General features: G+C 46.6%; 1 protein-coding gene across 1 annotated transcript in view; it reads left to right on the forward strand.

Moving 5' to 3' along the window:
* Nucleotides 1–13: 13 nt before the first annotated feature.
* Nucleotides 14–23150, forward strand: part of Serpine2 (serpin family E member 2) — a 60577-nt gene continuing 37440 nt past the window's right edge. Inside the window, exon 1 of the mRNA XM_005361538.3 lies at nt 14–126. The gene's annotated coding sequence lies outside the window, so the exon portion shown is untranslated. The remainder of the gene's footprint in view (nt 127–23150) is intronic.

A 23150-nucleotide genomic window follows, 5' to 3' on the forward strand; every position in this document is an offset into this window, starting at 1 on the left:
AAGCCCCCGCGCCGCCCGGCCGGCTAGTGCTGTGGTTGCACGGGAGCGCGGGCTGCACGCGTCCCCGCCGCTGCGCCGTCCTCCCTCCGGGCTCCGACCGCCACCTGGGGATCCAAGCGAGGGCGGGTGAGTACTGGCTGCGCGGTCCCCGCCACTGGGAGGAGAGCCGGGACCGTCCTCCGGGCTTCGCCGCGACCGGGCGCCGGGGCGGGAACTTTCTCGGGCCGCCGGAGCCACGACTGCGAGCGCGCCCGGATCTCGCGTCCCTATCCCCCCAGAGGGTTGGGACGTTCAGGTGTGCCCGAGGCTGAGGGAACGCTCTCGGAGCTCGGCGAGACTGCGGTGGGTCCTGCAGGGCTGCAAACCGTGACCCTGAACCTGAGGCATCTGGGCACTCAGGGGTGTCACCGACCCCGCACTTTGCTTGTGCATGCCCGGGACAGGGAGCGGGAGACCCGTTCTCACTTGTTACCTTTGCCTCCGCAGCTTAGAGGTGGGCAGCGACTTGGGGGACACTGGCCTTTGCAACAGGCTTATCCCTGCTATACAGTAGCAGCTCTTTGCGATTTATTATTTATTTCCATCATCTGTAGACTAGGGTATTGCGAGGCCGGTGAGTGAGTCCAGGTAAGGTGAAAGTACTCAGAAATCCTGGGCGGAATTAGGTATTTAATTTTCCCCCAAGATGAGCCGCGGGAAAGCTGCTATTACATAAGACAGCACTCCACCTTCAGGTATTAGAGAAGGTACTGTTGAGGATTTTTAGTGTTTTAATGAACAAAACAGAATCTCCGCTTGTCTCTCTTGAGAAATCTCCAAACGCGGCTGGATCTTGCTTTGACTACTTTGCAAAGAACGTTCTTATATTTAGCATCAACATAAAAAGGTGTTTGAAGGTTTGACTTTCTCTTTCAAGCTGGGAAGCAGTTTACTTCTCTGAACTGTTCTAGAACAATTGATCTGATAATTTTGTGCCGTTGGAGATTTTATATCAGAATGGGAATACAGATAACTGGGAGAGATGTCAGCATTACTGATTTTGTGTATCTAAAGCACACTTAGAAACTGAAGGAGCTTTCAACATTTTCTGTGGCTCTGAAACAGTAATTATATGCCGTTTGCAACATTTAAGAAAAAAAAAATCTCAGGAGACATTCAACAGATAAGGCTTCCCTCAACCCCCGGAGTTTTGACTGTTTTTCAAAATAGCGTTTGAAATTTTTTTCAGGGAAGGGTGACTCCTGAAGGTCATGAGACGATGTCATCTTTCTTTCTTTAAAAGAATCCAAGCAGAAAAATTTTCCACCCCGCCCCCATGAACTTGACATATTAGAACAATTTTTGAAAAGACAGGAATTACTGAATCGCCAAAGGATGTCAGTTTTCAGCTTCACACATAGAGGGTTTGACAGTAGTCAGAAACTGCCCAAGATGGAAGAGTTGGAAGTGAGATGGGGACCTGGCCAGGCTCCTGGCCCCCCTCCTTGTTGCTGCCCTCTTCCTGGGGTCCTTCTCTCACAAGGTTGGGGACGTCGGCCTTTTCTTCCTCCTGTGGTTGTGTACTGCAGGCTCACTTCCGTGGCTGTCTCAGGTCCAGCGGTTTCCACCTGCTCCCTTTACACAGTGCTTTAAACATGTTCAAGACTTGCCCTCACCTGGAGGCGCTCCTGCTCTGTCAGGAACCCGGAGGAGGCTGAAGCAGGGATGCCGTGAACCTGATCTACATAGTGTGCTCCAGGTCAGCCGGGGGTACATAGACAGACCTGTCCCAAAAACAACTTGAGTGCTCACACGCCTGTGCAAATACGTACACACACACACAAACACACACACGTGCACATGCACACGCGCTTACACACACACACACACACACGCACTTGCGCACACACAAACGTGCCTGCACTCACACATCCCAGCGTCTTGAAACCTTAAGCTCCTCCTACTGTCCCAGGCCACAAACTGGCTCTTCCATTGTAGTCTTCAACAAAGAGGGTTTTCCGGTGCCTTCCATACATCAGGTTCTACAGGTGGCACAATGACCTATGCCCCTGGGAAAGTAAAGGCCACCAGACTTGCTCCATGCGTTACTTCTGTGCCCCCTCTAAGCGTTTCCGTATTTACCCACACCTCTGTGCAGTCTCTCCAGGCCCACATGTGCCTTACATTTCCTTTCGATGCTTTTCACCTTTGCTAAATATAGCAGGTCCTTGCATTCCTGGGATTATCATTCTTATACTGGGGGTAAAAAAAAAGACAGGAAAGCATATCTGTGGTAAATACTGTGGGGGTAGAATGGCAGAGAAAATAATCAAGCTGAATTGGGAATTTGCAGAAGATAAGAGAAAAGGCTCCTGTGTCAGTGACTAAAGTCCCCAGCTGTGCCATGCATCCCAAGCCTTCCTCCGCTCAGGAATCGTACTCCTCTCTCTTACCTTCTGTTTATTCTCTCACTATGAACCCCGTTCTGTTTCAGCAGGAACTTCGCAGTGCTCTAACTTCCCTTATTTTTTGGCATTTCTGGTGATCACCAGATCACTCCATGATTCTTAAATTAGTTGCCATGTCACCAGTCTCCCTTCAGACCCTGCAAGTCTCCCCAGAAGAGAAGAACCTAGAATTTCCTGTATGCCCATCTTCTGTGTGCCCATCGGGCCTCTGCCATCTTCTGTGTGCCCATCGGGCCTCTGCCATCTCCTGGCTGCCCAGCTGGCCTCTGCCATCTCCTGGCTGCCCAGCTGGCCTCTGCCATCTCCTGGGTGCCCAGCTGGCCTCTGCCATCTCCCGGGTGCCCAGCTGGCCTCTGCCATCTCCCGGATGCTCAGCTGGCCTCTGGCATTAGACACCAGGCGCTGTCTCTCATGGCTTTCTACAGCTTCCTCCCTTCTGGTTTTCTGGCTGCCATCTTTTCTACTCATTGTGGTTTCCCAATACTCTGCCTCTCCCGAATTAATGCTATCTGTTGAGCCTTTGGCTGGACCAATTTCCCAGTTTCACTTACCACCTTTATGAAGTGAGTTCCAGGCTGCCACCTGAGCTAAGAGCATTCTCTTACACTAGCTGCCAGCCTGGAGCTCTGAGACCGAGGTTATGTGTTTGCTTGTTGTGTGCAGCTATACATGTATGCGCTCACATGCATGCACTGTCCGTCTTGGTTTTGTTGTTTGGGTTGGAGATAAGGTCTCTCACTGACTTGGAGCTCCACAGCAGACTAGGCTGGCCCATGAGCCTGAGGGATCCTCCAATCTCCGCTTCCTCAGCCCTAGGATTCCGAGTACACACCACCCTGCTCTTTACTTTTGAATCTTAGTCCGGGGATTGAACTCACATACCTGTACCTAGGCTTGGGTGACAAGCACGGTATCACCTAAGCCAGTGGTTCTCAACCTTCCTAATGCTGCGACCTTTTAATATAATTCTGCATGCTGTGGTGACCCCATTGCGTTGCTACTTCATAACTGCAATTTTGCTACCGGTCTGAATCGTAATACAGATATCTGCTGTGCGGGGTATCAGACATGCGACCCCCAGGTTGCGAACCCCCGATCTAAGCTATCTTTTCAGCCCCTGATTTTAGCTTTTATGCCCACCCTGTATGTCCTTCATTAGTCAGAGTTTATCTTTCTTTCTTAATGGCTACATAATTCCCCAAAGCATCCAAGTGGGAGCCTCCGGCAATTCCTAATTGATGCATATCCTGCTCTGACCAACTCACAGTCCTGTTGCTTCTCTGTGCTGTGAGATCCCATGAGTCTCCAATCTATTTGCTTGCCTCTCTTTTGCTTTAGTGTGTAGAAATAACAAAATGGTGGCCAGTACACCACTTTCAGCTGGCGGACATATTTTGGCCTGAATAAAACATACAGAAAGTTAACTGATACTAGGATTAGTTCTGGAGATTCGTATCTGGAGATAACCTTGGGTTTATTGCTCTCTTAAAAGGCAGAGGACATGGCACATCGTGAGGTTTACGTTCGATGTGGAAACCCTCGGCATGTGCTAAGGTCCTGACAGTTGTCTGTGATGGAGGTTAGCTGCTTCCTGGTCCGTGTGGACCTGTGACCCCTCACTGACATCAGCTTTGTGGCTTTAGAGTTAGTGACTATGGACTGGGGCAGCTGTTGGTAGCCTGGGAGTCTCAGGGGTTTACTGCAAGTTCCCTGCAGCAAGAACTTCGCATTCTGTCTGTCTTCCGTGTTGTTGCTCTCTCAGATCATTGCAATTTCCCTACATCTGCCTGCATCCATCCTGACGTAATCCAGTGCCTCCCTCTGGATGTGGAGGTAACCGCCTCTCTGGAATGGCAGTTACCACACACACACACACACCACACACATACACACACACACACACACACACACACACACACACACTCCAAGAGGAGATAGGGTTTGGTCAGCTCACCACCACCCCAGGCAGTAGATACGCATCTGTAAGTATGAAGACACAGTACCAGAGGCAGGCAGCTCCCAAAGTCAGGCAGACCTTTCACTGTCTCAGCCCTGTGTCTGTGGAGCTTAGGGAACTTACCATAGCGCACCGGGAACTCACTAGGCTGGTGGCTATCTGGTGGCCTGACCACATCTGTGTCCTCTTCTACCCTTCCTGTCTTCTGGACCTTTGTTTCTTCCACACTGGGCTCCATGGGGCCCACATATGAGGATGTTGCACTCTCTCCTGTCTTGGTCGTCTTGCTGCAACTTTGTCTGTGGTTCCGTTCTTCCATGCTCACTGTCTGGACAGTTTCACCTTTTTCCAAGCCCAGGTCTAGTTATCTTCTGTTCCAAAAGCCATTCCTGATAACCACTGCTTCCAACCCTTGGTTGCCCACATGTGGTACACACACACACACACACACACACACACACACACACACACACAGCATACAAAATTCTGTTGTGGCAACTACTGCCGTGTAGTCAAATGCTTTACCTGCCCTTGTTTTAATTTTATTTGCGACCTCATGGTATTTAATAGATGTGTTAACTAAACCATTGCCACTTTTTAATAAGCCTGCTCCATATTGATTCTGTATAGAACAGGCCCTGTATTTCAGGCTTAAAGGGGAACTCCTTAACAGATACCTCAACTCCTAGCTATGGCACTTCTATTTTGAACATACGTTTTCATTCCTCTCTGTGTGGATATGTGTGTCTGTGTGCTTTTGTGTGTGATGGTCAGAGGCCAACCTCAGATGTTCCTTAGGTGGTAGCCACCTTGCTTTTGGGGAGTTTCTCATTGACTTGGAGCTCACCAATTAGGCAAGGCTGCCTGACCAGAGAACTCCCGGGGATCCTATTGTCTCTACCTCTCTAACTGGATTTATAAGACACCATGCCTTTTTTTTGAGCATGCGCTTTGGGTTCTTATGTTTGCAGGGCAAGGATTCTTATTTTCACATTTTTTTTAATGTTCTGAAACCACATGTTTTGAGGTGAAACATTAGGGAACTCTGCCCCTGACTGCATGGATTTCCTCCTAACCTTTCTCAACCTACTACTGTCTTCCTCGAGAGCCACTGTCTGGGCTTTCCCTTTGCCTCTCACGGCTCGTGCAAGGAGGGGATGATGCATTGTGGACTGTTGTGTACTTCTGCTAGCCTTGGTGACGATGGTATGTACCTTCTCAGTGACATTGTTTCTCGTGTTTGCTTGTTTTGTTTTGTCATGGAGCTGGCTCCCTTCAACCAAATTTGGTTGAAAAGGACCCTGGACTGGAGAGGATCTGGGTTGTGCTGTTGACAGTCGAGCCATGTAGAACTCAGTTTCCTTCTGTATACAGTGGATATCACAGAAATAAATGACATCCATGTGTCTTATTAAATGTCTTACAGATTTTTTAAAAAATTTATAGCTTCTTGGCTTTCCTTTCTAATCTAGCGTTCTCATAAATATCAAGTCTGGGTGCCTTTATTCTTGAGTGCTTTATTCTGAGCTTACACACCATGGAGTTCCTGTCCATCCCTTTCTTTCATAATCCTGTGAAGTCATTTCGAATTAGAACTCGGAAATAGCACCATGGGCCAAGGGGAAGATTTAGTTGACGCTTCTCCTTGGAGGCAGTTATGAAATTGTGAAATGAATTAGGACCCTGTGCTTGGATCTTCTTTGTGAGCCCATTCTCCATATATAAATGTTCCTAGTCCTTACTTCCGAACCATCTTTTTTCATGAATAGATTGCATGCCTGAGGTGGAAATTAACGTTGGTTAAAAAAAAAAAAATTACCCTTGGGGACTAAATGGAGTCAAGTATAGTAAACCACGTCTTCAGGTTATTGCTTATCTGTATGTTCACAGTTTGTCTAAGGATGCTGAAAACTCACACGATGTTATTATTCTTTAGAGACCCAATCTTCTACTGAGTAGCCTGGGTCTTCTCCGTAGCCCACAAGGTCCTGCTTTATTTTACTGTTTGATTTCTAGGTCTGGATTTAAGCCCAGGCTGGAGAAGTCGGCAACCCTCGTGAATGCTTTTTTTTTTTTTTCTTTTTTTGGCCAGGAATGGCCACCAAGCCTGAGCAATCTCCTGTTTCGTAATCCTGTTGGTGTATTTTGACAACCATGCCCTCCATTTCATGTCTGAATCTCTCAAGGTTGGATGGACATTCTAGTTCACGATCATATCAGGAACACCCAGACCCTTGCTGCTATTTCACCCTGGCCTCTACCTCTACCTCAGAAGATAATCAGAGAATGGGAATTGACTGTGCCATTCTCGTCTTAGCAACTGGTCCTTAAAAGAAAGAAAATGTGCACAAAATTTTAACATTCATAGTCTCTCTCTCTCTCTCTCTCTCTCTCTCTAAAGCTGCAGGCATTTCTTATTATAGCTGCAAACCTTGGTGGATACATTGGTTGTTATACCTTTGCTTTCATGCTCCCCAGCAACACCAAATGAGGATTTTGTTTACTAAAAGGATTTCCCTTGAAACCATACCAAAAATAGCATTAGGACCCTGCCGCCTTTCTGCCCATCCTCTGTAGAATGCCAACACATCTCGCTATAAGAAAAACAACCACCGGTTTTTAGCAAGAGAGTTTATAGCAAACACAAGACACTCTCAACGAGTAAGGTGCAGCTGGGCTGTGTCTCTGTGTATGGCAAAATTCCTGTCCATCCTGAGTTTGAGCCCTAGCAACTACCAAAGGAGAGGTTTAAAAGCATGGAAGGTGAGTACAAAGATAAGTGTCACCTTCCTTCCCAGAGGGCCCTGCAGGAATAATACAGACGCTTACTGGTAAATTTCATTTTATCAGTTTGTTTTTTTTTATTCATGTGTTTGTTTTTCTTCATATTCTGAATACGGCTCTACTTGAGAAATTCCTTCATTGAGGATTCAATCTCTGTTCCGATCATATAAAAAGCTATTAATACCTGCAATACCTTGTCCCTACAGTGCAGAGCCCTAATCAAAACAACTCCAGCAGGAACGTGTTCCCTAAGGGACTCATTCCTTTTACTTACTGCCCCTGAGATCTGACTCTGAAATTGGAACCGGAGACTGAGAGCCTCGGGGTTCACCTCTTTCCTTTGGTTTCTTGACTCTTCTTTTCCTGGAATACCATGACAACAGCTTGTTCCAGGCTTATCATCTCCCCAGAGCTACGCCATGAAGAAGGAAGAAGCTTTCTTGCCAATTCTAGTTGGGGGGAAGGGGGGGACGACACTGGGAGGAAATCTGATTGGCTCAGTCCTGGTCATTTGCCTTTCTCTACACCAATGGCTGCAGTAGTTTGAGAATGGGGCTCTTATGAGTGGTCAGATCTGAGTCAGGTGTTCAGCCATGTGGGTCAGGCTGGGGTAAGGTGTGCTTAGCGTGTAAGTTGTCCTCGGGTGATGGAGGCTCTAGTGGGCTCCTTGAACTTGCTGCCTACCTCTAGAATAGGAGCTAATATTTCTTCCACTCACACAATGGTGAAAGAAGAGTGGAAAAGCCGATGTGTCTGTGGTCAGACTGCCTGTATGTCATGGCAGGGTCAGGTCTAAGATTGTGAGCCATGAGCTGGTAGCACGGATCACAAAGACTTCTGTTACTTCTCAGCTGTGTTTATGTCTTCTCAAAATGAAAGTCTCCTGCCTTTTCGAGCACTGCCTTTTCTGTAGGGCATGGTAGCCCAAGTGTGTGAGGGAGGAATAGGCCGACATTTTTATGTGGTTTGAAGTACTATGTTTATATCATTTGGCCTCCCAATTTGTTCCTTAGACATGCCTTCCTTCCCCCACCCCAGACTGAAGTCTAAAATTAGTTCTGACCTTTGGATGGAGAATGCATTTGCACACAGTCCTAAGGACCAACTTAGCCTGAGCTGGATAAAATTCCACAGAACCAAGAATGAGTGTAACCTGATTATTTTAATTCAAGTCTACTTGGAATTTGAGTTTTTCTTTTTGCAAAGCTTATACTTTATTCAAAACGTGTCACTTCTGCACAACAGAGATTTCCCCTCCTTCCGTTCCTCTGCTCTTTCTCATCTTGGTCCTCGTTTTCCTTCTCCTCCAGATTTGGAGCCTGGTAGGCTTTGGTTTGAATCTAGATTCTATCAGTTGCAAGCAGGAGAACATAGCCAGATTTCTCAGGTTTCCTAAGTCCCAACTTTGTCTGCGAGATGAGCATGAAAATGACCACCTCTTGCATCCTGTGAAGAGAGACTGGAGAATCTATCTTAGGTAGGTGCTGTACATATGGTAGGAATGGACTCTACTAGGACAGGGGATGGCCATGGTCATAGTTCTGGATTGTGTTTGCCATAGTGGTAGAGGTGAGTGTTTGTCTTCCCCAAGATTCCTATTCTGTGTGTCTCAGACCTGGTGCATGTATCCTGAGTGGCTCCTCTTGCTAGCCGGTCTGCCCCATGGACATTCTATGTGTGCATCCCGAGCAAGTGCTGAGACTGCGCGTAGACCACCTCTGCCCAAGGCTCTGGGGATCTGAACTCCGGTCCTCACGCTTCTGTGTCAAACACCTTACCCAGGATCATCTCCCCAACTCAGAAATTAAACTCGTTTAAAGATTTGCTGAATGTATTTCGAACACGAGTTCATTTAAGTATGATTGGATTCCCTAATTATACAAGAATTCTTAGAATGTTTACCTTGCAAGTATTCCCACATCAGACCTGCGTTTTCTGCTGTAGTTGATAGGGTCGTCTTGGCGTGTTCCTGGAGCTTAGCCATTTGAGACTTAATGCAGTGCTCTGAGTGTGTGCCTCTACCTGACAAGTGTAGATCTGACGATGGCATGGGAGATGCCATGGGGTTTTGGTATGGTGGATCACATAATTATTAAAGGGTTTCCTTTCTAAAGACATCAATTTTCTTTATGAAATTAATTCACTAAGAGATTCACATCACTTTCTGCCAAGTCTGTTGGCTTCTTCAAATGGCAATTTAGAAGATTGGCCTATGATGCTCAGGTATTCATGATAAACTTATTCTTGTGCAACAAGGTGGTAAATTATGAATATCAAAGTGTTGATCGTATAAATGTGAATTAATCCAGCATAGTTGAAGGACTGAAAGGAGTTGTTCCTACAGGTATGTGTCAGTTATTTGACTAAGATTTCTTTGTGCAAGGAAAGTCCACCTTTTGTGTGTATGGTGGCTAAGTTACACTTTCCTGCCCCTCTCTTCTTGTTCTAGTTGTATGTGTCTTACCTGTACTGTGATGACCCACAAGCCTATCTTAGGCTTCTGAGTTCCTTTCACTGTGCCTGGCATAGAGGAGCTGAAAAGAAACTCCAAGGAGAAGAAAGAAATGAAAAATTCAGATAGCCCTCTGTTGGGTGCTATTAGGCATGTTGTATACTTGGTTGTGAAGAGTCCTAGCAACACTGTTAGTAGGGTGGGAGTGGGCCGGAGTTTGTCATGAGAAATTATGGGATGCAGATGTGCAGAGCAGCTTGCGCAGATGCACGTAGATGGAAGAGAGTCTGGAACCATGTGTTCCCACGGAGGAAACTTTTTATTCTGAATCACTGTTTTCACTGGCCGAGCAACAAGGCAAGACGCCTGGGATAAAAAGGTCAGACATTGCTGGGCAGGGAATCACGTTGGGAGTCGGAAGAACTTGGGTTTAAATCCCAGCTCCACGTGCATTTGCGTGGGTAGCCAGTGTCAAACATCCGCCTGTCTGTGCTCAATTCCCATGGGAGGCAGCGGAGTACATATGGTGAAGGTGTCCCCTCTTTGTTAGAGGGAGTGTGCTGTCCCATTTCACACCGAAGAAGCTAGGAAATGAAGGGACTTAAATCCATGTCAAGGTCAGGGCTGTGACACAATTCCCCCTTTCTGATCAGTGCCCCCGGTTGCTCTTGGGATGTCAAGTCTGGGCACGGTTTTGCAGCAGACTGGCCTGCCTGCTTGGACCCTTGACTTGTGGACTATCCTGTCCATTCTGTAGAAACATCTGGCCAACTCATGTCTCCTCCTGTCTGTATCCACTCCCATCATCCCGAAGAGGAATCTGTCTTAAGAGTAGAAGAGATTCTTCAAATTGACTCTTTGATGTGCCTGCCCATCCCATGATGTTCAGAAACTGAATGGTGGTCCTGTCTGTCACTGTGGTGAAATTCAACTTACAAGCTGGGATTTGAGTACTTACTCAGTAATAGTTACCTGGAGACACTCAGATGTATGGACAGGACAGGCATTGACCATTGTGGTTCTCATCCACTCATGTTGAAAACATGTTTGTGTTCTGGGTACCCAAGAGCAGTGGCATGTCACAGTGGCAGATGGGAAGCGGCCACAGAGGGCTCTAGTGCAGTGGTTCTCAATCTTCCTAATGCTATGACTCCTTAATACTGTTCCTCGTGTTGCAGTGACCCCCTCCAACCATAAAATTATGTTCCTTGCTGTTTCATAACTGTAATGTTTTACTGTTCTAAATCATAAGGTAAATATATTATGCAGGATGTCTGCTATGTGACCCCTGTGAAAGGGTCATTTAACCCCCAAAGGGGCCGTGACCCACAGTTTGAGAACAGCTTCTCTAGAAGGTACAAAAGCAACAGTGAAGGGATTGGAGAGATGGCTCAGTGAAGTGTTTGCTGCACAAGTTCAAGGACCTGAGTTCGGATCCCCCCAGAGTTTGTGTAGAACCGGCAGTGTGTGTCTATCATCCCAGAATTGGGGAGTCAAATAGGCAGGTCCTTGGGGCTAGCTGGCCACCTGTTCTAGCTGAAATGATTGAGATGCTGTGCCAAAAACTAAGATCGCAAGCAGGAGAGGAAGACGCCTGACATTGCACAACTTCACACACGCACACATGCACACACACAAATGCATGTGCTCAGTAGACAGTCGGGTTTCCATGGAGTTGTTCTGCTCTTTGTCTTCTTTCACTGATGTGGTCAGTGTTCCCTCACCAAAGCAGACTTGATCCTGTGACCTCCCATCCTTGCCCCTGGTGCTTCACCGCGTCAGTCATAAGCTGCCAGCGTTAATGACGCTAATGAGGTGCTTAGCATGTCAGAGTGGTTAGTGGTTGGGGGGCTTGAATTGTTGAGACGGCTACACCGGAGTCTCTCCCGCCTATGTCTCTTATAAAAAGAATCAAAAAAAAGTAGTCCGTGATCTCGAGAGGCAGAGAAGCCACTGATGTCCCGATAAGCTGTGGCCTGGGAAGATCGTGCTGAATCCTCCAGTCAGTTTGTAGAAGCTTGTGGCTCTGTAGATGAAGAACCCAGAGTCCCCACCGAAAAATTACAGATAAGTGACAAGATTTTGTCTGTGACGTGAGGACAGTGATAGCCAGCTCTTAGGCAGCTGCTGTCAGGGAGGCCTCACGTGAAACCCTTCGGGCAGAGAAGTGACTTCAGTGTCGCAAGGATGTCTGTGAGGTAAGGTCTGTGCACAGGTGAAGGGTGGGAACATAGTCATAAATGTGGGTGTTTAGATGCCTTGTGGGTAATAGTCTTTGTTTGTTTTACTTGTATGGCCACAAAATTCCATTTGCCATAAACTTCGGTTTTTGTTGATTTGTTTCAGCCAAAAATGGTTTATTTGGCTCAGAGGAGAAATTAGTTTGCACACCAAAGATGAAAGTTTTGGTGGATGACTTTGGAAAGTGTGGCCCACTGTTCATAGGAAGTGTGTACTTTCAGTATGCATGGTTATAAGAACAGGCACATGCAGTACTGTGTGCACGCTCAGGGGGATTGCACGATGGGCCAGGCCTAGAAACAGCATGTATCATCTCCCCTATTTTGCTAAGTATCCAATCTTAAATTCAATTGAGTCTTCAGCATAGCCCAAGAAATGTCATCCAGCTCTGGGGCCGGAATGATGAGGAAATGGATTAGCTGATATCCTAGATAGGGTTACTCTTGCTGTGATAAAACACCATGACCAGCCGGGCCATGGTGGCGCATGTCTTTAATCCCAGCACTCGGGAGGCAGAGGTAGAAGAATCTCTTGCCTGTTCAAGGCCAGCCTGGACAGGATCCAAAAACTACAGAAAAACCCTGTTTCAAACAAAACAAAAATCACCATGGCCAAAACAGCTTAGGAAGACAGGGTTTGTTTCAGCTTACACTTCCAGACCACAGTCCATCGCTGAGGGAGATCAGGGCAGGAACTGAAACAGGAATCTAGAGGCAGGATGATGCAGAGGACATGGGGGAGTGCTGCTCACTGGCTTGCTCCCCATGGCTTGCTCAGTCTGCTTTTCTTATAGAACCCAGCACCACCTTGCAGAAGTGGTCCCACCCATCATGTGCTGGGCTCTCCTCCATCAATCACTAATTAAGAAAATGCCCTACAGGCTTGTCTACAGGCTAAGCTTATGAAGGCATCATCTCAGTTGGGGTCCCCTCCCCAATTGATGGCTCTCTCTGATGGCTCTAGCCTGTGTCAAGTTGCCATAAAAATTAGCCAGCAAAGCTGAGGCCCTGTCTATTGTCAGAGGAAGAGACTATAAAGGTCCCTTTTTAGCATCTCCACAGTCAGTCATTGGCCCTAGGGGTCATGGATAATTACATTTTTGCCTCTGAGGGCAATTGCACCGATGTTCCCTCAGGAACTTTTCATAGCAACTGAGTCAACATTTCATGCCTGTGACAATGTCACTTAGTAAGGAGATGTGGTATCTGGGAACATAGCTGAGAACAGAAACGATAGTAGGTACTGGAGGATGACCAAGGAGAGGCCAAAATAAATTGCTTCGTGGAAGGTGGGGGTAGAAAGACGAGTGCTATTTCTAGCTCACAGTACATGTGATTTCATGTCTTAGTCATGAAGTTTGTTTAGTCTGGTTAACCCAAACTTTTGAGGGTAGCGAGGATCTTCTCTGAGAAAAGAGGAGACTGAGTTTGCATGATAGGCATTCACACTTAGAAGGCCATTGATGGGAAGTACACCTTCTGGAAGAAAGGTCCTTTCTTGACCAGTGTGGAGAAGGGTGCTGGGTGTGCTGGAAATTCAGCTCTGCATCTGGGATTTCTGGGAGAGAAAGTCGAGACCACAGTTAAGAGTGGCGTTTTCCTGAAGAAGCACTGTCAATGCCAGCCTTGAGGGAGACACACCCTACATGCTCCCTTATGCCTGTCTCTCTGGCTGGGTGACATGGCTGGGTTATATATACTCTTCACGTCTCATGTGTGATGTGACATGTCAACAACGCTGTGTCCCCTTTAAGGACTCTGCAAATCTCCAGTGAAACCACTCACTTTCTGCATTGTTGCAGAACATCATCTTCCTTTAGAACTTGCAGCTATGACAAGATCAGCCAGTCTGCCCAACCTACCCATTCCCTGGTACACTGTCCATTCCAGAGGCTAGATAAAGGGAGAAAGTGAACGTTAAGTTCTTGTTTTTTTTCTTTTCTTGTTTGATTATTTTATTTAGAAGCCCTTGCTCTTCTGCCATAGCTTGGACATGGCAGAGAGAAGTGGTAAGGAAGAGCTCTAGGGTTTGTGTCATCTCATCTACCTCTGTTGTAGAGGATGGATGAAGGGTTGGCCCTCACTATAGAGCAGGGCACTGAGTCCCTGAGCAGGTGCGTGCTCTAGGAAAGCAGGCAGAGATGAGGCAGCTGGTCTGTGCCCCACGTTTGTGTTGATGAACCTAGACTTCTTGTAGGAAATAACTAAATGCCCCCCTCTTTTGGCTCCCTCCTAGACGCCTTCAGAAGGTGTCAGTTTCTGCCATAGCAAGGGAAGTTGAGGCAAACCAGGGGAAGAAACTGAATTTGGAGCCTTGCTTCCTACCACCATGGATGGTTTCTAAGCTTTGAAGAATCATTTTGGTTTCATGGTAGAGATGACTTGTAAATATAGAATTGTTATTTCTATTACTGTGATAAAACCCTACAACCAAGGGCCACTCCTCTTTGCTCACCCCCTTGCTTTATTGGGAAGTATTTCCAGATTCCTGCCTTTGGACACATATATATTTATTTATGTGTTTATTTTATTTTGGAAGGTGGCTCATAGGGTTTGTTCCCACCACTTCCATGTTTGTAATACTTTCCTGGCAGCTAGTTTTGCTTGCTATAGCTCACCAGAAAGCTCTGCTTAGGAAGTTTGTCTGTACCAAACCTAGCAAGCTGGAGACTTGGTTAAGAGACCCTCCCTTCAAAAGAGGAGACTGAATATCACAGGGTCACATCTGTGGGTGCCATAGCTGACCCCACAGCAGCCATAGCAAGTGTAATAACAAATGCAAAACACTGGCTCCCTGTTTCCTGGAGGAATCCATTTTCAGTGTGATATCTCCAATGAATTCTGAGGACTTTTTTTTTTTTAACACCTGAATGTTTAGTTTCTACATGGATCTTTTCTTCTCCATCTCTTTCTTTCTCGGCTTCTGTAGGACAGGCTCAGCTTTTGGTTATGTTCCTTGGGCTTGCCCTGAGGAAAAGAAAATCAATACTCTCCGGCGCCAGGGGTTAAGAAAAGCAAGTGACCAAATGGTGCCACATTTTCCTTGCACATCAGAAAAAAAAAATGGTTGCTTAGATGGCATTTCCTGCTGGTGTTCACAGTGTGAAGTGTGGAATAAAAGCTCAGAGTTTGTCAGGATGCTCATTGTTAGTTAGAGTTAGACTAACAGTTCCAGAATCCCAGACAGATGACAGATAAACAGAGTCTTTCAGCTGAATAGTGTACCCCATGCTGTGATGGCTCAAAGGCAGAGGCAGGAGGACTGCCATAATTTTAAGGTCAGCCTGACCTATTATAGAACCGCAGATACTTAGCAAGACCTATCTCAAAATTCAGAACCAAACCAGAGCTCAGGAACAACAAATCTTGAGGGGTTGGTAAGGTTGTGCAAGTTGCCAATAGTGGTGGTACATGCCTTTAGTCTCATCACAGAGACAGGTGAATCTGTAAGGTCATCCGGATATACATAGCAAACTCCAGGACAGGCAAGGATACATTTTTAAAAATGTGTGAGTTAGTGGCCCAGTTCATAGGACTGAAAACCTGAGGTAGTTCCATGTAGACTGTTTCCTAGCCAATAGGCAGAGCTCATCGAAAGTTATACACAACCACATCGCTTCTGTTCTTATGCATAACTATAGATAATGTAAGAGGACAGGTTATTGAAATTTCTAGGTTGAGTTCTTTCATCTTAATTTCATCTCTCATTTTATAGACCAAAGATGAGGGTTCAAAGTGTGCCTGGAACTTTCATACCCTTGGTAGATGTATATTTGATGTCCCTTGTGTTTCCTGACTTTAGAGTAATGATTTTTGTTCTGTGCTGGTAGTTATGAGATACCAGTTGCTACCACTGTTGGTCCCTCTCCTCTGTTATGGAGAGCAGTGCCCACCCCCACCCTTGCTCTCACGGTCTCCTACTTACTTACTTCTTTGTGGAACAGGAATACTCAAACAGTGTAACCATTTATAAAGGCAAGTAGCTGCCTCCCTCGTTGGCCTGAAGCTCTTCTTACTACATGCCACTTTTTGTCTTTGTTTCTTTTCCTTTAAGGACGTCTGTCATTCATCCGAATGAAGGTCCTTGGTGTAGGACCTCCATAACTGCTTTGTTAACTGGGGAAGTGCACAAGCTACTTCGAAACCCGCAAGGCTCTCAGAAATGGAAGGTGGTCACTTTTACACTCTTCTTCCACATAGTATACATTAAATTAAATCTTCAGCCTCTGTCTTCATCCCCGTGGGTGTGATTGTCAACCACTCTGGTCTGGAATGTCCAAAGGGCTTTCGCATCTTGACTCCTAGTTCTGGACACTCTCGAGAACTCCGTTGTGCCTCCGTAGTGAGTATGTTCTTATGACTGGAACCTTCCTCCTGTCAGGCATCCTGGCACCCTGCTGCCATCTTGAGCTTTCTTCTCTTTTCTTGTCACAGGTTTGAACCAGTCAAATCTATGGAATGTTTGTTTTCTTAAGAAAAAGAGCACCCCCCCCCTTAAGCCATTGTTTTTAAAAGTCGCTTGGAGCCTTAAAAACCTCCCATCATTAATTCACAGTGCTAAAATTTAGGAGTGTCTGGGGCTTCAGGCAAGCTATATTGAATTAAATGTGTAGGGCACTTTAAGACAGCATTTGATTGTACATTTAAAATAGGGAATGCAAATTGAAACTCCTCCTGGGTACTTTAAATCATGCATTATATGTGCAGTATTTTCAATTAGCTACGGAAAAGAATTCCTCACTACAGCTCTCTTTTTACAGCTGGGAATTGCCCAGAGAGCACAATTGACTATTTTATATAGGTAAGATTTGCTTAAATGACTTGGAGGGCATTTGCAATTGAACCAATAATTGAAACTATTGTTGCAGAGTGGCAGGTAGAACTAAGAAGTCATTCTGCATTCCAGAGGAGGTGCCGTGAGCTCAGTAGTGCCTTAGTTAGGGTGGGCTCCATGGGGATTCATGGCAGCGAGACTTGGTCCTTCATATTTCAAACTTAGCTTTCGCCCCACCACAGAGAAAGCATGATTGGCTGTGAGGTGGTGCTTTCACCAGATACTTCCAGCTCTACAGTGTTGTCCATTTTCTCTCTCTCTCTCTCTCTCTCTTTCTCTCTCTCTCTCTCTCTCTCTCTCTCTTTCCCTTTCTCCCTCCCTCCTTCCTTTTTTTCCTTCCTTTTACTTTTTTTATGTGCCAAACACAAATTAAAAGTCAGATGGGATAAAAGGAATGGAGTCCTGCCCCATCCCTTCCCATTGTTCATCATCTCACTTCAGACACCACCTAGAATATTGATTCAGAAAGTAAGTTGAATCTGTCAGAGTGGTCTAAGCCACACCTTTATGGTTGTTCCATAGGCTTGGCTGGGAGTGGGGTGGGATATAACGAATACTCCTACTGAAATAAATGATGTTGTAAATGATTGTTCAGCCACACTGTATTGAAACCCATCATTATTCTGCTTCAAACGACGAATATGGGTTAATTAGGCATTTTGTGCCCAGAATGGGAATGCTGGCCATTTATTCCAAATTTTTTAATAGTGGTTGCCAATCATGGTCATTCTTCCCTCTGTCTTCCAGGGATGTCTGATCATATCTCCAGGCATGTGGTTATCACAGCTGGGTGGAAGATGCAGCAAGCATCCCCTGGGTAACGCCTACAGATGCTGCTTAACAGCCCCTTCCAACCAAGACTCATCCAGTCCAGCCCGTGAAAGTGCCAAGCACTTTTCAGCTGTGTTAGACTGTGTGAAATGGCCCATGGCGCGCCTTTGAATTAAGTTGGTCTTCAGAGGCCTGGCTACTTCTTTAATGCCTTGTTTATATAGTGAACCCCTGGGTATCCATGTGCCATCCTGGATGCTAGGGTACAGTGATGGACAGGGCAGAGGAGGAACCAAGGGGAAACAACATGATGTATCTTTCATTTGAGAAGAACTTTCACGTGGAAACCAAATGCTGAAAAGAAACCAGCAGGTATATCTGGAGGAGGAAAGTTTGGTCCTGGCCGGATAGGGATTTATAGGCTGCAGGATGGACTTACTGTTGCTAACTGGAATGTTAAAGAGCCACTGGATAGGTTGGCGCAGGTCTTTGGCAAAAGGCCATGGTCAACTTTCCTTCCCTCCGCAGGCAGAGAGCAGTGTAGGTGGTATCTCAGGTAAGGAACTCAGTGCTGCCTTCCAGAGAAGTTTGTGACTGGGGACAAGGAGGTGGAGATACTATCTGAGATGCCTTCAAGAGGCAGGATGAATTTGTTGATGATTCTTAATGGGATAAAGGAAATGATAGTTCCCAGGCTTTTGGCTTGAATTCTTGGATGGGAAGTAGGTGGTGGGTGGTGCCAATTATTAAGATCTGGTAAATACTAGCAAGTTTAGTGGTTAGGACTAGCAAGTTTAGTAGTTAAAACTAGCAAGTTTAGTGGTTAGGACTAGCCACCTCCCTTCCTAGTATCTCCATGAAAGTTGCTAAGGGAATATCTGTATCAGAAACACTGTGTTTTGGGGTCCACTTACAAACACTTAAGCCTTCTCTTCCAGATTGCCCGTTTTCTAGGGTCACCCTAATAGGCTCTATAATATGGTGTCACATTATTTGTAAGTGGTCTCTTTGGGTAGTTGTCCAGCATTTCCTGTTTCATGTTATTCTATCCATCTAAATAAACAAATAGTTCTGAGAGACAGCTTATAAAATCCAGACGGCTACCATTAAATCTGATGATCTCATGATCACTGAGACAGGGTTTGTCTGGTTGCCACACACCAAAACCTTCAACGTGGCTTGAGTCACGTTTCAACTGAAACAGGCACCCTCTTTCAATTTCGGCCTGATAGGAAAACACTCTCTATTCATGAGCTTGGCAACCTGACGCCCTTTTCCCAAGCTGACGTGGTACTCCATGGTCGTTTCTAACCCTGTTGTGGGGACTGTTGATGGAGCAGTACAGCCTACTGCTGCTGCTCTGGGAAAGACAAAGGCCTGTACGTTATCTTCGCTAGATATCTGTACCCAGACACAGAGGTCCCTTTCTGTCACATCCTAGGCCTTTGCAGCCCTTACACTGAAGAAATATAGGAAATGGGTCAGCAATGGAAGAGAAAGACAAGCAACTAAATAAGGCAACTTCGTTTTGTTTTCAGGAGTCAGTTTGAGTCTTTTGTGATTAAGGTTAAGGTGGTCTGTAATGGAGACCCTCAGAGAATGAGATCATCATCGTCTCTGTCTACGATGGTTATGGTTATACACAGTAGTGATGGCAGAAGCCAGCATTGATAGAGGCCTTCAGAACTGGCCTAAGCTGGAGAGATGGATCAGCAGTGAAGTGAACAGGCTGCTCTTCCAGAGAACCCGATTTGATTCCCAGCACCCGCACAGTGGCTCACAACCAGCTGTAACTCCAGTGAGAGAGGATCCAGTGCCTTCTTTTGGCCTCTGAGGGTACCTGGTACCCAAGTGCAAGGGGTAGTGGAGGAAGATGGACACAGGTGTGAGAGAGTCTTCAGCTGCTCTCTAGTTTGGGCTCTGGTGGGTGTTGCCCGTGAGTTGGGTGTTCAGCAGTGTTTCCCACTCCAGGGTCACCCATGCCTTGCAAAGACTGCGAAGAGATGATGGCGTGAAAAGAGAAGAAACAAAACCATCAAAGGCATTTTACCCTCCAGGCTGTCTTGATGAATGACTTTCTGACCTCTTTCCCTGCTTCTTGGACTCTATGTACAGCTAATTCTCCAGTCTCCACTGGGGAGGGCCGGGCTTTCCTCAGACTGCTATAGACCCTCTGTGTGTGTGTGTGTGCCTGGCTTCCTCTGGTGTATAGCCTACTTACTTTCAGAGCGTTTGTACTAAAGATAAGTAAAAAATGAATTAAAGTATTGCCTCAGTGGCATGATGGTTTGATTAAAGTCTTCTTCTCTAAAGCAGGACCTGCCAACCTCTCTGTTCTGTTGACACATTGGACTGTGTAGTTCCTCATTGGGAGCTTTTTGTGACACCCTGTGTCCCTGGTTTCTTCTCGGGATGCCACACCTCTTTCCTCCTCACCTTTACATGTTTCTAAAGAACACAAATGTCTTTAGAGATGATGTCAAAGGGTCCCAGACCACTTGGGTTGAAAACCCTGAGGGGAGATGCTAATGATCCCGATTTGATCAGCGATTTGATAACCCTGTTACCCTGTTGAAACAGCGGACACACCTCCTCAGTGCCATTAGCACATGCTCATAAAAAGCGCTCACAGGCGGGCAGGGTTCTCTTCTGGCTGGACAGCAGCAAGCCCAGGGCACTGCCTTAGTATTCGTGGAATAGAGGAGTGGATGGCTGTGTTTAATATCTAAAAGTTCTGAATACTACCTGGCTTTAGGGGAGCCAAGAGGCTTCAGCTTGTGAAATTGAGCACTAGCAGTCTGAATCCCTCTCTGCGTGGTCGAATGTGGGTTTCCCTGCCCACCACCCCCACTGTCTGAAATAGGAGCACAGGGGCCTTCAGGTTCCTGCCTGATTAAAGCCCACATCCTCTGTTGGCGCTGTCAAAGCTGGGCCTCATGGCTCAGAGTAAGCCTCTCTGTGACATCTTTGTGAGGCTCGGATGTCCCCTACCAGTTTACTGGTTTGCTAAAGAAGGCTTCCCTCCCCATGAAGTTAGAGCCCCCCCATAGATACACACACACACACACGGGGGGGGGGACTTTCACTTTTTAGAGTAATTTGACATGGGGTCATCTTGAGACCTAATTCAGAACTTTTTGCCGAGCAGTCTGGCTTTCCTGGCTGCTAGACAGACAGGTCCCCTCAGGTGGAAGAGGGACTAGAGTTGGGGTGGGGCCCAGAGTTGCTTTGCTCAGCGCGTCCTGGAAAGAAATGGTTCCGAGAGTGCCAGGGAGTAAGTACGGAGGTGCGAAACATTACTCGGGGTGCATGTGAACGGGAAGGATCTTCTCTCTGCGCTTGGCAGTTCCATTTCCCCGAACATGAATGATAGAGCAGCTTTGGCTTAACGAAAACAAGCAGCCATGGGGAGAGAGCTGACAGCCGGTGGGAAGGAGGACAGACCAAGGGCAGAGGATGGGATGCCATTCGGCTTCCCGCTGCTGCTCTTCGGAGGGTTTAGGGAAATAGCTGCCCAGTGACTCAGCCTGGTATTACCATCGCCCCATGCTTCCTGTAGGAAGCAGCAGCTCATTAGAATGTCTCCATCCCTGCTTCCGGCCTCAGAGTGTCTGTGGCAGACTGGGGTTGACACATTGAACTAGCCAGCAGGCTGAAGGTATAATTGGTCATAGGCCTTCCCTTCTAGGATGCACAGAAATAATTGGCTGGATTCCTTCCTCTTCCACACAGGCAAGTTTCAGGTTAAAAAAAAAAAAAAAAAACAGGGAGAATCATGTAAATTGGTGTCAACATTGCTGTAGCTTTGGCTGTCACTCTAAAGAAAGAAAAGTCAGTGACATTGTGGTGTGACCTGGGCAGAGGAGGAGTGTGTGTTCTTCTGTGCATCAGAGCATAGGTTTTCATGGAGACCTGAGGCATGAGGTACAGGAGCTGACCCACACCCTGAGGCCTGAGGCATGGAGCCAACCCACACTCTGAAGTATGAGGTACGGGAGCATACCCTGAGAGGCACCCATAAGGTGCTGTATCCCTAGGCTCCACCCACTAGGTGGCATAGCACCACTTACCCAAGTAGTGTGACAACCAGAAATGTCCCCTGGGGACAGAGTTGCCCTCACTCTGGACGAAAGCCACCTCCCTAGAGTAACAAACACTGTGTGCAGTTTGGCACTCTTGAAGGCTGTGGTGACTTGTTTGCTCCGAGTGTTTGTCGAGTTAAACCCAGGTAGAGGAACACAGTGTTTCTTTACCTTCTCCTTCATGGGCCTTTAAACTCCACCAAGGGGAGCGCTATGGCATGTTAGCCAAGCGCACAGGATCTCAGTCTCAGCTCTCTGCCATGTATGAGCTGCGTAATATAGAAACAACTAATGCCTCCTTCTTATGTGGAGGATTAAATTGCATTTTCAATGTAAAATGTGGTATCTGGCATTGAGTAGATGCCATGTTTGTTTAATCTGCTGTAGCGAAATATCATTGTAGAAATTGGAGCGGCGGGCTGCTTCCCGCCACTCCGGCCGCCTCCTGCTAGCTTTACCCGAAATAACAACACACAGACTGTATTCATTTAAACACTGCTTGGTTCTTTAGCTCTAGCCCTTTTCTTGGCTAACTCTCGCACCTGGACTAACCCATTTCCAATCATATGTGTCGCACCCCAAGGTGCGCTTACCGGGAAGATTCTAGCCTACGTCCATCCTGGGTCGGAGCTTCATCGCGTGTGCCTCAGAGAGCAGAGCTCTCGCCTCTGCCCGCAGGAGTGGAGCATCATGTCTCTCTGAGCCGTCTGCCCCCGAGAGTAGAGCTGTCGAGTCTGAGCTCACTTCCTCTTCCTCCCAGCATTCTGTTCTGTTTACTCCACCCACCTATGTTCTAAGCTATGAGCCCAAGCAGTTTGTTTATTACTTAACCAATGAAATCAACAGATTGATATATGACACTCCCACATCATATCATTGACTGATGAGCTTATTAATGACCGGAATTTATTTCTCACTGTTCTAGAGTCAGGGAAGTCTATGATTAAGACGCTGGCATATGCAGTGGCTGCCAAGGACTTGCTTTCTGTTTGCACGTGGTACAAACAGTTGTTTCTAGTTGTTTCTTCATGCATTAAGCGGGACTAGCCATCTCTGAGGTCCCCTTGAGAATGACACTCATACCATAGTGAAACCCCTCTTTCAAGAACTAATCATCTCTCAAAGATATGATTTTTGTTATTATTATCATTATTATTGAGACAGAATCCCACTGTTGGCTTGGAATTCACTATGTAGACGAAGCTGGCCTTGAGCTCATAGGGATGTGTCTGCCTCAGGAGTGCTGGTACTAAAGGCACGTGTGCATCACCGTGTCTAGCAAGAGCCAACTTCTGATAGCATCACCTTGCAGGCCAGAACTTCAGTAAGTGAATTCCTGGAGGATACATGTACTCAGACTGCAGCAGTGTGTTTCCAGTTAATGACGGCTATTATTCCCAACTACTTAAGGGTGCAGTCCATAGATTTTAAGCAAGTTAGAATTGAGGGAGAAGGATTTAATTGCTGCTGGCACACGGACCAGAAATGCAACAATTAACTGCCATTGAATTAACAATTTGTTTCATAAACATGTATTGAATTCCTTCCATAACCCAGGCACTGTGCTAAATGCCTGGCATAAA

The sequence above is a fragment of the Microtus ochrogaster genome, linkage group LG4 (assembly GCF_000317375.1).
Source record: "Microtus ochrogaster isolate Prairie Vole_2 linkage group LG4, MicOch1.0, whole genome shotgun sequence".
NCBI classification, from domain to species: Eukaryota; Metazoa; Chordata; class Mammalia; order Rodentia; family Cricetidae; genus Microtus; species Microtus ochrogaster.